This window comes from Elgaria multicarinata, chromosome 3 (assembly GCF_023053635.1).
Source record: "Elgaria multicarinata webbii isolate HBS135686 ecotype San Diego chromosome 3, rElgMul1.1.pri, whole genome shotgun sequence".
In the NCBI taxonomy this organism is placed as follows: domain Eukaryota; kingdom Metazoa; phylum Chordata; class Lepidosauria; order Squamata; family Anguidae; genus Elgaria; species Elgaria multicarinata.
The window spans coordinates 56,283,022-56,296,323 of NC_086173.1; the positions used below are offsets into that span (position 1 = coordinate 56,283,022).

At 44.0% G+C, this 13,302-nt stretch overlaps 1 protein-coding gene across 2 annotated transcripts in view; it reads right to left on the minus strand.

Annotated features, from left to right (window-relative positions):
* Positions 1 to 13,040, minus strand: part of LOC134396688 (uncharacterized) — a 29,371-nt gene extending 16,331 nt beyond the window's left edge. For both annotated transcript variants that reach the window (XM_063123239.1, XM_063123238.1), the window contains exon 1: positions 12,857 to 13,040. The gene's annotated coding sequence lies outside the window, so the exon portion shown is untranslated. The remainder of the gene's footprint in view (positions 1 to 12,856) is intronic.
* Positions 13,041 to 13,302: the final 262 nt, after the last annotated feature.

A 13,302-nucleotide genomic window follows, 5' to 3' on the forward strand; every position in this document is an offset into this window, starting at 1 on the left:
CCGAGACTCTGAACTCTGCAATAAGTTTTGGGCAACTCAAATGATACACACACACACACACACACCTCCCTCCCTCCAGGAAAGCATCCTGTACAAGATGGAATTGAAAGACCTGTTGCTTTCTTTGTGTACAGGACACAGACACGCTTAGCACCTCCGTGTCACTATTAGCCAAAATATGTAGAAAAATATCTGGAACGCGCAATAGGCTTAGGGCTACCTAAAATTATACACCCAAACGTACAGAAGAGTGTCATTGATGTGATTGCATTGAATCATATCTGGTCTAATGCCTTCTTTGGGAGCAAAGAACTGTCATGTGGATGCATCCATGTCAATCACTGCCAAAAAATATATATATGTAAAAAAGAATTTTAAAAAACCTGGCTGTGCACATCCAAAACATCTGGGCTGCATAAGGAAGTTGTTGTATAGCGTATAAGTTTCCTAAAGAAGCTGTTCATTCCCCTGCCCTGAATCTCCATAAAATCTTTTGCATCTTGGAGTCAAATTAGACACCATATTAAACACCTTTGCTTAACAAATATGCAAATAACAGTTGTTGGGTGCAGGGAATGTGATGATGATCAGGAGTGCAGCAGGGAGGGGTGATTAACCATTTCCTCCCTGGTTGTAGTCCAGGGAGGAAAAGCATTCTTCCAATTCACTTAGGGAGGAGACTGTGCCACAGGGAGAATGGTATTTAACTAGAGATGTAAAATTTCTGGATATTTTGAAGCCATGGGGGGGGGGGAATGGGTTTGTGTGTGTGTGTGTGTTTTGGGGAGAAACGGAAATTTTCAGATTTTTTTTTAAAAAAAAATAAATGCAATATTAGCACTTTTTAGATTGAAAGTCACTTTGTTACTTTAGGAACAAAAATGTAATTATGTACAAGTTGGTTTGGCATAAATTGTCATATTTGTTTATTATTTTATTTGTTTATTTATTTATTACATTTCTATACCGCCCAATAGCCGAAGCTCTCTGGGCGGTTCACAAAATTTAAAACCATAATAAAACAACCAACAGGTTAAAAGCACAAATACGAAATAAAATATAAAAAGCACAACCAGGATAAAACCACGCAACAAAATTGATATAAAATTAAAATACAGAGTTAGAACAGTAAAATTTAAATTTAAGTTAAAATTAAGTGTTAAAATACTGAGAGAATAAAAAGGTCTTCAGCTGGCGACGAAAGCAGTACAGTGTAGGCGCCAGGCGGACCTCTCTGGGGAGCTCATTCCACAACCAGGGTGCCACAGCGGAGAATGTGCTTATTAAAAGTACTGTGTATTCAAACAATTTTTTTTTTGCTTTTTTTGGTAACAAATGGAGCCACAAGCTCCTGAACTGTAAGGAACCTCTTTGGTTTTGCCTGTTTATGAGGAGCAGGCAAAAACGATTTTAAAAAATCCCAGAAGAGACATTAGTAACAAAGAAAATTATTTATGTCTCTGCTAGTCTTCCACAGTGTGGAGCAAACATAAAGGACCCATCCCCATAAAAAGAACTGAGAAAAAGGGGGGACCAAGATTCAATGAATATGCATGAAATTTAATCAGACTCATTATCTGAGCTATAACTATCGCTATCAGTTTCACGCCATGCTTCAGTGGCAGTGCTGCTCCCTAGAGGCAGAAATGCATCTTGCTCTTGCATTTGAGAGTTGTAGTCTTAGTCTGCAACCTAGAACTTGCTTGTCCCTGGTGCACAGAAATTGTAATAATCTGATATTGGTCATAGTTTTTAGAAATCATTTGGAGAAGTAAATATCTGAATACCTTTTCTTAAACATTTTATTCATCACACTAAAACAAAACATTCCATAATCCATTTTTCTTCATCCCCCCCACCATTTTTCAAGGGGAAAATGGGGGGATGACTTTTTCCCCCAAATTTTTCTGGGGGTTTTCTGGGCCTTCGTATCTCTAGATTTAACCCTTTCCCCCATGCTGTGATTTCCACAGTGACACTGAATTGCATCCATCTCACTGCTATCTTTGGATGCAAGGCACTGTTGCCCACCAAAATAATTGAGAAAACACACAGAAAAGAATAGGGAACTAGGGCAATGCACCCGACAATAAGCTTTGGACCACCCAAAATCATACACCCACATGTCCAGAAGAGTAACCTCTACTAGATAGCACTGAATAACACATCCAGCCCAATTATTTCTTTGGGCAAAAGGTCCTGTGTCAATTGCATGTGCCCTCACCAATCATATTCACAACTAGCGAACAGACCCAGCTTTGCAAAAGTTGGAATACCTCTTTGAAGATATCAAGCAAACTTATGCAGTTGTCAGAGTTAGACACATGATGCCCACCAATCTAAGTAAAGACACATTGCCACAACACAGGCTCTGAACAACAGACCTTACCACTACCACCACTTCTTATGGGGCGATACAGGCTCTGAACACCAGACCTGGCCGAGGCTACTCCCTGCTCAAGCCAAGCACCACCACTTGATACGCCTGAGGCAAGGGATAAAGTCCAAACTATGTGGAGAAAGGGGTTTAAAATGGAGAATGGATTTTAATATATATAATAATGTGCTGTGAGTTATATCTGCTGAGGTGAATGATTGTCAGAGTGGGTGCTGAATGTGTAAATTTAAGATGATAAATGCCAAACAGACACGTGGGATTTTTGTGGTAGTTTTAAAACAAAACAATCAAAATTTATTTTTAAAAGTTCATAAGCTTTGTTTCAAATAACAACATTTAAAAACCTTTTTGAAACCTTCCATACAATCCTGTCACTCTCACATTCGCGCTTTCCTTTTTCTCACACAATCACTCTTGAACTTTCTTTATTCTCAGTATTGATTAATATACATCCACTACGTGCACACCACACTCTAAAGACACCACTCACTACACTGACTCTCAAATTTCCCAGAACTTAAGTACCATAAATACAGAGAGCACTACAGACTCTAAGAGTGCCTAACAAGTCTCCCTGAAAAGCTTTCTTGCCAAGAACAAGAACACTGAAAAGAACAAGAACTCGCAATCCCCTCAGCCCTTCCCTTATATATCGCTCCTCCCCCCTCCCAAGACATTCTAACTCCGCCCACTCAGGCCAACATTCTACAAACCACAGACTTACAAACTGCAGACATACATTTGGAATTGACTTGTGGGGTGTAACACCACACACATCCATTGCTATCCCTTGGCACAGTCCTTAAGAGAGAGGTCTGTCCAATCCATTTCTCTGAGGGGGGCTGCACCACAGGAGGGGGAAGGGGAATCCATATAACTGTCTTTGTTAGACTTCTCTTCCCTGGCTTCAAACTGTATTGACTGCAAAGCTATGCACTGGTTAGGGTAGTCTGCCACCTGGTGACTGAAGGTGCTACTGCAGACTTCAACCACATGAACACATTTAAATCTATTAAAATTAGTCAATGTGTTTTTAAAGCCAAATTACCCTGAGATGCACAACCCTAGGATCCCCTTAGTATATATGTCATGTTTCAGGTGTCTAGGTTTCAGCGTTGGCACAATGGTACTGACAGACAGATGGTAAGACAGACACACATCCTTATTATTATTGACATGTAGAAAACAATAAGGAACTGCAGCTGTACACCCCACAGTAAGCTTTGGGGCACCCCAAATCATACACCCACATATACAGGAGAGTGTCCTTTACCAGATGGATGCTCCATTCAATGGACCAAAGTTAATTGTAAAGAGCACAGGCCCCATTACTTATTCTTTTCTGCATATTTTTGCTGACAGAGTCTTGTATCCCAAAACGGCATTGGGCCAGATGCACTTCAATGACATTGCACAGGTAACACTCTCCTGTACATATGGGTGCATGATGTGAGATGGCCCAAAGCTTATTCTAGTGTGTACAAACCCTGTTCTTTATTCTTTTCTCCTTATTCAGTTTACTTACTGAATTCTGTTTCACTCTTTCAGGGAAATAAATAACTGGCAATTGGGAACTAGCCATTGAAAAACCACACTATTATTGAATGCCAATAACAGCATGCTGGTCCTGGAAATTTGAAACTGAAAGATATCACAAATCACAGAAACTGGAAAATCTTATCGTGAAAGCTAGGGCTGCTGGTTCAAAACACCCCACTCCAGTTTTGCAATCCCATTAACAGGTGGGGATTTCCCTGTGCTATAAAAAGAAGCCCTGAACAAACCACAGTAGCAAAGAGGCTACACCTGCCATGGCTCCCAAAACCTCCTACTTTATTGGAAGACAATAAAGTAGGGTGGCCATATGAAAAGGAGGACAGGGCTCCTGTATCTTTAACAGTTGTATTGAAAAGGGAATTTCAGCAGGTGTCATTTATATGTATGCAGCACCTGGTGAAATTCTCTCTTCATCACCACAGTTAAAGCTGCAGGAGCTATACTAGAGTGACCAGATTTAAAAGAGGACAGGGCACCACAGCTTTAACTGTTGTGATGAAGAGGAAATTTCACCAGGTGCTGCATACATATAAATGACACCTGCTGAAATTCCCTTTTCAATACAACTGTTAAAGATACAGGAGCCCTGTCCTCCTTTTCATATGGTCACCCTATCATAGAACAATAATAGCATATCTTCGGCCCAGGTTTTGTGGAGGGGGGGTGCTGGCAAAGTGCGTCTGCTAGGGTGACCATATGAAAAGGAGGACAGGGCTCCTGTATCTTTAACAGTTAGATTGAAAAGGGAATTTCAGCTGGTGTCCTTTGTATATATGGGGAACCTGGTGAAATTTCCTCTTCATCACACCAGTTAAAGCTGCAGGTGCCCTGCCCTCTTTTAAATCTGGTCACTCTAGTATAGCTCCTGCACCTTTAACTGTTGTGATGAAGAGGGAATTTCACCAGGTTCTCCATATATACAAATGACACCTGCTGAAATTCCCTTTTCCATGCAACTGTTAAAGATACAGGAGCCCTGTCCTCCTTTGCATCTGGTCACCCTAAAAAGAGGTCTGCCATGTAATCCACACAGCTTTATTCAGGCAATAAACATCTCTTCCCAAGTGAAGAAAGTCTAACCTCTAGGAACTTTCCTCTAGGCAAAACTATGGGAACTAAGCCAGACAATTGTCCTTTCAAGGAAAAGGGAAAGCCTTTTCCCAGAACACTTTAATTTCAAGGAAGCTGGTTCTGAAGAAGCTTTTGGCAAGAAGCTAGCTGGGCTGACCTTCTCTTACCTTCCTTTAGCTCCTCGTGTTTGAGTCTGTAGGAAACTCTAGCATCAGCTAGCCCTGAAGTGCCCTCTCCCTCTGAAGAATACTGATTTCCCCACAGACTGTGTGTTGTTAACGTTTTCAGTGATAAGGTCTGGCGAAGGTTCATCCCCAGCTGGTGAAGAGCCTGTGAGAATCACCTCGCCCACATCCCATGTAGACTGGTATACATTTCTGGCACTGTCTCTTCTGCTTCAGAAACTGATTCCAATTGATAGCCTGAAACTCTTTCCCGCAGCCTAAGGGGAACAGGTTTAGTCACGACAGTACCTCAGAAACCCCTGAGGTGGGGTGAGGAAAATGCTTCATGGGTTTCCTGTGGAGGAGAACCTCTTGATTCACCAGTCTTCTGTGGGGAATAGGCATTTCCTCCCATTTATTTATTTATTACATTTTTATACCGCCCAATAGCCAAAGCTCCCTGGGCGGTTCACAAAAATTAAAACCACAATAAAACAACCAACAGGTTAAAAACACAATTACGAAATACAGTATAAAAAGCGCAACCAGGATAAAACCACACAGCAAAATTGATATAAAATTAAAATACAGAGTTAGAACAGTAAAATTTAAATTTAAGTTAAAATTAAGTGTTAAAATACTGAGTGAATAAAAAGGTCTTCAGCTGGCAACGAAAGCAGTACAGTGTAGGCGCCAGGCGGACCTCTCTGGGGAGCTCGTTCCACAACCGGGGTGCCACAGCGGAGAAAGCCCTTCTCCTAGTAGCCACCTGCCTCACTTCCTTTGGCAGGGGCTCATGGAGAATAGGGTGACCATATGAAAAGGAGGACAGGGCTCCTGTATCTTTAACAGTTGCATAGAACAGGGAATTTCATCAGGTGTCATTTGTATATATGGAGAACCTGATGAAATTCCCTCTTCATCACAACAGTTAAAGTTGCAGGTGCCCTGCCCTCTTTTAAATCTGGTCACTCTAGTATAGCTCCTGCAGCTTTAAGTGCTGTGATGAAGACAGAATTTCACCAGGTTCCCCATATATACAAATTACACTTGCTGAAATTTCCTTTTCAATACAACTGTTAAAGATACAAGAGCCCTGTCCTCCTTTTCATATCGTCAGCCTAACGGAGAAGGGCCCCTGTAGGTGATCTTAAGGTCCAGGTAGGTACATATGGGAGGAGGCGTTCCTTCAAATAACCTGGCCCCAAACCGTTTAGGGCTTTAAATGTCAATACCAGCATTTGGAATTGGGCACGGACCTGGACTGGCAGCCAATGAAGCTGGAAAAGGACTGGCATAATGTGATCTCGCCGGCCAGTCCCTGTTAGTAAAACTCCCATGACTTTTCAGGGTTCAGCCTGCTTCTGTGAAACATTGATCCATTCAGTTGCATGGATATAATCACAGAGCTGCATCAGATGAGCGTTTTATTGCATGATCATTACTGGGCACTCGTGGATTTTCATGGGTCCCTCTCATGGTGGTGTCTGCCTCCTGCGCACCTCCTGCCCTTTCTAGCCTTCCTTCTTCATGTGACAAAAAAACTGTCATGACCCAGGAGTCCAGCAGTGACATGGACTCTGATGATACAGTGGCATCCACAGGGGAAACTCCAGGTCCAAACACTACCTCAGAGCCTGCAGAGGTTCCAGAGCCCAAGCCTGCAAGGACTCCTGAGCCCAAGCTGGTAGAGATCACTGAGCCTGAGCCTGCTGAGACTCTTGAGCCTGCTGAGCTTCCAGAGCCTGAACCTGTGAAGACTCCTGAGCCCAAGCCTGTAGAGGTCCCTGAATCTACAGACTCCTCTGAGCCTAGCCCCAGTACTGGACCACCACCTTCAGCTACAAGGGTCCCATATTCCAGGGAGCTGTCACATCAACAACATGCCAGGCATGAGCTCTTGGAGAGATGGAAGAGTGTTAGGCTACAGGCCAGAGGTGTGTCCCTTTAAGACTTCCAGCCTGTAAGAAAGGGTGGAGTCGGGGGACCATAGCATAAAAGGCTTCAGTTTGGCCTTAGCCTTTGTTGGAGCATCTTGTTGCCTTGTACCCTTGCTTCCTCACTGCTCTATGGGCTTCTGCTTGCCTGGAACACGACAAAAACACTCTAGTAAGTCCAACTTATTTTAAAGACAGAAGTTGCTGTTATCTCTTGCTGTGTTCAGGAGAAGCAGCGCAATCAAAATGGGCCACTAAATGGGCCACATGCATGTTGTTTACTTCCTCTTTCAGAAGAGGAAGCATTGAGGGACAAATGCACTGTCGGAGAAGCAACAGTAAGCCAATGTGATTTTCCTTCGTGTGATGATGCTCATAGTAGCTGCAACCTCAAAAATTCCTGGCGGGGGCAAATAGCACCTAATACAAGGGTGTGCTCAGTGGTTGCTACTTGCCTCCCTCGCTTGAGATTTCTGAGATTATGGCCTCTATTACTACCCCTATGCAATTGAATGGAGGCTTTTTTTAAATGTGGCTGTCAAGAAAATGTGGGGAGGGGAACCCCATGTGTGTTTGTCAGGAACATATTTCTTGCTTTTGTGCTCTAAAGGGACACGTGCTCTTCTCTCTACTATTTTAAAATTCTAAATTGCCTCAGGTGGCTGGACAAACCCAAAGTGGATTTATTTGTTAAGGGAAACAAGGACAGATTCCTGTGGTGATTTTGCAGACAAAGTACACAGAATCGCTAAAATAGCTGTGACTTAGATTGCATTCTATAAATAAATAACTTTCATTTATATGTTCATTTCCCTTCAATTACAGCCATCTTTCAGTTACTTGGGTGTTTTTATCTGCAAGGTCACTGCAGGAATGTGCCATTGTATATATTGTGGTTTCCTTTTTAAAAACCAAAAAACTTCAGGGAGATTCAGAGACTGTTAACATAATGGAGAGGAGAGTCCTCCAACCTTTAGTTCTCCGCTGTGAGAAATACACAGGGGACAAAAAAACGAACACCTCAACGCCAGTATTAAGGTGCAGAAAAGGTGAATGAAAATGGTCTGGAGTATCTTTGTCATGAGGAAAGACTCATGTACTCAGGGCTTTTTAACTTGGGGCCCGGGGGGGGGGGGAATTTAGGGTGAAGGCATGATAGATGTTTAAGGGTCATCTTTCATCAACTGCACACTGGGAAGGATGCCAGGAGAGAGGGGGAGGGAGGGAGACAGGTGGTTGGCGCATTCCCTTCCCTCATCTCACAGGGATACCTGTCACTCAGTGTCCTGTGGGAAGGATCCTGATGGGGTTTTATGTTAGCACTGTGCATTGCAATTTTATTTATATACTTTGATGTTACTTGTAAGCTGTCCCAGGGTAGAAGGATTTGCAATAAATAAATGGTTATTTATGTTCATTATGGAGAAAGTAAATAGAGGAAGGGTTATCGCCTTCTCTGATACTAATACTTAGGGGCCAGCAATGGAAAGGAAGAATTTCATCACACAATGCATAATTAATTCATAGACATTGCTGCCAGTGGATGTGATGTCAGCCACTAGCTTAAAGGGGGAAATAGCCTTATCCTCTGTGAATATGTCTATCACTGGGTAGTCGTCAGGGCTCTGTGGAAGTTTCAGATTCAGAGTTCCATCGCACCTATTCCCCCTCCATTTCTTTAGTGAGTCGAGTGCTGGGCACTTTAACGTACGTGTGTGTGTGTGTGTGTGTGTGTGTGTGTGTGTGTATTGTTGTGCTCTTTCAGCTCATGTATCTTTTCACTTGGGATGCTACTATGCCATCGAAATCACCCGCCCGCGCCCTATGTTCTCCCTTGCAATTATTTTTTTTAATTTTTAAAAAAATATTTTTTAATTTCTGCACAAATACAATTGTGCAGCAGCCCGAAGCTGTGCAATTATGTTAAAACAAAACAAAACCACTATACTTTCTCCTAAGATCATATTAAACAATGGAACCAGTTACCTAAGGAGGTTGTGGGCTCTCCCACACTAGAGGCATTCAAGAGGCAGCTGGACAGCCATCTGTGGGGTATGCTTTAGGGTGGATTCCTTCACTGAGTGGGGGGTTGGACTCAATGGCCTTATAGGGCCCTTCTAATTCTTCTATTCTATGATTCTATGAAACTCCAGGGAGAGAAGGAAGGGAGGCCATTTGTTGAAAGAAAAAGGGAGTGCATGGGCTGAGACTGTTGCTGCCACTTGGCTTGGGAAAGGTTTAAAGGGGAGGAGGAGTGAACGTGCACTGCAGCTCGGTACTGGGAGCACTGGTGCCTTGCTCCATTTCCAAAAAAACCCTGCAAGTCTTTAACTGCAAAGCTTCACAGTTCTAGGGAGGTGCGGGGCAGGGGGGTGAACCCCCACCCCCACCCATGTCCCAGTGCATTTTCCACATTTCTTTCAAGAGCGAGCGCAAGAGAGCATGCACTTCTATACACCACCTGCAGTGCAGAATAGGACTGCTCAGGTTATCTCCCGTCTCCATAAACCACCATTAACATATTCCTAGAATATAATTAGAAGATGTATAATTAGTATTCATGACGATATCTTTGACCTAGGCTTTTTTTAATGAAACGTTTTAAGAAAATTGTGAAATGTGATTTAAATTTTAAAAGAAAAATCCAATTTATTTTTTTAAAAAAACCACATTGGTTTTTATCAATCCTGATCAGCAGTGTTGGGGAGGGAGGGAGGGAAGGGGCTTGAGACAGTGGTGGCAGCATGTGTTCTCCTCCTCCTTCAGGAGGTGGAGAGTTCGCCTCTGACCGGGGGCGGGGGGGATCTACACTACTGCTTTTAAAGCGCTTTGAAAACGTTTTGAAACCTTTATATGCAGTGTGTCCTGGGCCCCAACAGTTGTCAAAACTGTTATAAAGCGCTTTAAAGCAGTCGTGTAGATCCCCACCCCACCCAGCATCTCTGTGCCTGTATGTTTATACTACCATGACCAGGGCAAGATTTTCAATGGGAAACACAGCAAGGGGTGTGTGTGTGTGGAGGCTTGCACCCCATTCTTTCTATGCTGCAGTCCAAATCTGGCACTGAGGGGAGCTTTCCTCCCTATTAAAATTGGAGGGGTTTGTCAGAACCACAGCAGCGGAGGAAATAGTCAACCCCCCACCCTGCATTCCTCTTCTTCAACTTCCCCCCCCCCACAAAGCTGCTATTTGTATTATTATTTTAATGTACACATTAAATGCGAAGGCATGTTTCATCTTGCATCTAATTTGGCCCCGAGATGTACAGAAGCAGAAAAGGAGATTCAGTGCGAGAAGAAAGTTGCACAGCTTCTTTATGAGACTGATATGCTACGCAACAACGTCCTTATGCAGCTGAAATGGTAACTGGGTGTTTTGCCGTGTCATCGCCTTGGCACCACTTCTTTATTCTTTTCTCTGTGTTTGGAGGAAAGAATTTGACTGGCATGGACCTTGCACCCAAAGAAAGCACTGGATCACAACAACAATAGCCCTCTCCTGTACATGTGGCTGCATTGATCCTAGATTGTAAGCCTATGTGGCAGGGTCTTGCTATTTACTGTGTAATCTGTACAGCACCATGTACATTGATGGTGCTATATAAATAAATAATAATAATAGAAATTTATTTACATTTCTATACTGACCAATAGCCAAAGCTCTTTGAGCAGTTCGCAACAATTGAAACCACAAAATACAACATAAAACACAATATAAATGTTTAAAACTATCGTATAAAAATAAAGCCAGAATAAAACCTAGCAGAAATGGAGATAGCAGATTTAAAAACAGCGGAACTAAAAGACTAAAATGCGGGGCGGAGTGGGGGAGAATCTTGCCCAGCAGGGGAAAGAGCAGGCGAATGTTTATTGTGCAAAAATGGCCGCTTTGGTTGATGAGCATTTTTGCTTACTTTGCAGAGGACTGTCTCCTGTCATGGAGTGATGTGACATGAGGTAGTCCAAGGCTACGAGGGCACGCAAGCCTTACATTATTCTAAGGCTTCCATGCCTTATAATAACTCGCATTACTGACTGAGCTCTGATTCAACTTTTCACCCAAAGAATCATAGAATGATAGAATAGCAGAGTTGGAAGGGGCCTACAAGGCCATCGAGTCCAACCCCCTGCTCAATGCAGGAATCCATCCTAAAGCATCCCTGACAGATGGTTGTCCAGCTGCCTCTTGAAGGCCTCTAGTGTGGGAGAGCCCACAACCTCCCTAGGTAACTGATTCCATTGTCATACTGCTCTAACAGTCAGGAAGTTTTGCCTGATGTCCAGCTGGAATCTGGCTTCCTTTAACTTGAGCCCGTTATTCCGTGTCCTGCACTCTGGGAGGATCGAGAAGAGATCCTGGCCCTCTTCTGTGTGACAACCTGCCACGACACAGGCCCTGAACACCAGACCTCACGTCTGCCACCACTTATTATGGGGTAACACAGGCTCTGAACAACAGACCTGGCCGAGGCTACTCCCAGCTCAAGCCAAGCACCAACACTTGATACGCTTGAGGCAAGGGATAAAGCCCACCTTCCTCCAAACTATGTGGAGAAAGGGGTTTAAAATGGAGAATGGATTTTAATATATATAATAATGCGCTGTGAGTTATATCTGCTGAGGTGAATGATTGTCAGAGTGGGTGCTGAATGTGTAAACTTAAGATGATAAATGCCAAACAGACACGTGGGATTTTTGTGGTAGTTTTAAAACAAACAATCAAAATTTATTTTTAAAAGTTCATAAGCTTTGTTTCAAATACATTTAAAAACCTTTTTGAAACCTTTCATACAATCCGGTCACCCTCACGTTCGCGCTTTCCTTTCTCTCACATAAACACTCTTGAACTTTCTTTATTCTCAGTATTGATTAATATACTCTAAAGCCACCACTCACTACACTGACTCTCAAATTTCCCAAAACTTAATTACCATAAATACAGAGAGCACTACAGACTCTAAGAGCCCCTAACAAGTCTCCCTGAAAAGCTTTCCTGAAAACAACAAGAACAGAACAAGAACTCTCAACCCCCTCCGTCCTTCCTTTGTATATCACTCCTCCCCCTCCCAAGACATTCTAACTCCACCCACTCAGGCCAACATTCTACAAACCACAGACTTACAAACTACAGGCATACCTTTGGGAATTGACTTGTGCGGTGTAACGCCACACAACCTTTTAAGTATTTGAAGCGTGCTGTCATGTCTCCCCCTCAATCTTCTCTTCTCCAGGCTAAACGTGCCCAGTTCTGAAGGAGCTGGCAGCTGGGAACGAGGCGGATCCCTGAGTGGTATGGTCCCAAATCACTGCCTCTACTCTGCGCCTCAGCTACCTTTCGCCAGGTGCAGGTGTACCCCTTTAATCAGGACCCCGGACCCCTGATGCCCCCCACCCGAATCAGCTCAGGGGGGTGATCTACATGGAAACACAGGGGGAGGGGAGGGGGGCAAACAGCTCCCCACCCCGCCGTTCACAATCTGGAAACTGTTTTCTATTCAAAGCAGCCGGAGCTGGCATCGCACCACAGGCGGTTGCACCTAGTTCCTCCCATCATTCACCTGAAACGCGCGACCCTTGAGCTAGAACGGGCTCCTATTTCCCCCTCATCTCGCCGCGTGCCCTGAGGCGCGTTGCAAATCCACACACTTCCAGCGATCCGCAAAGGCCGGCCGGCCAGCCACCAGACGCAGCCGCCCTTCCCCTGCAGCCTCAACAACGCTCGCTCCTACCTGCGCGCCGAGTCAGGCGCCAGTTTCTGGACTCCAAGGGAGAGAAGCGATGCCCATCTTTGCTGTTACGGAGGAGGACTGGCAGCTTCTTCCCTCTGGCATGGCTCTGAGTTCGGGCGAAAGCAAAAGGGCTTTATTTACACAATTGAGTTGCTTTCATTTTTGTTCTGAGATCATCCTTTTGGCACGCGAGAGGGTGGAAGAGCAAAGTGCCTCGAAGTGTTGGAGAGCACGTTTGTGGGACCCACGGACAAAGATGCCAGAGGACAAGCGAACCTAGCTCAGCCATGGTGGCCAGGTTGGGGTTGTTGTAGCCGGACAGGGCAGCGGCTTGGGAAAGGGCTGGCCAAGATGGAGAAAGATCGCGACCCGGTTTGCAAATTGTAAAGAGCCCCTTTAACGGTCTGTACAAATGAGGAACTTCAGCTACCAAACCACAGCATTCT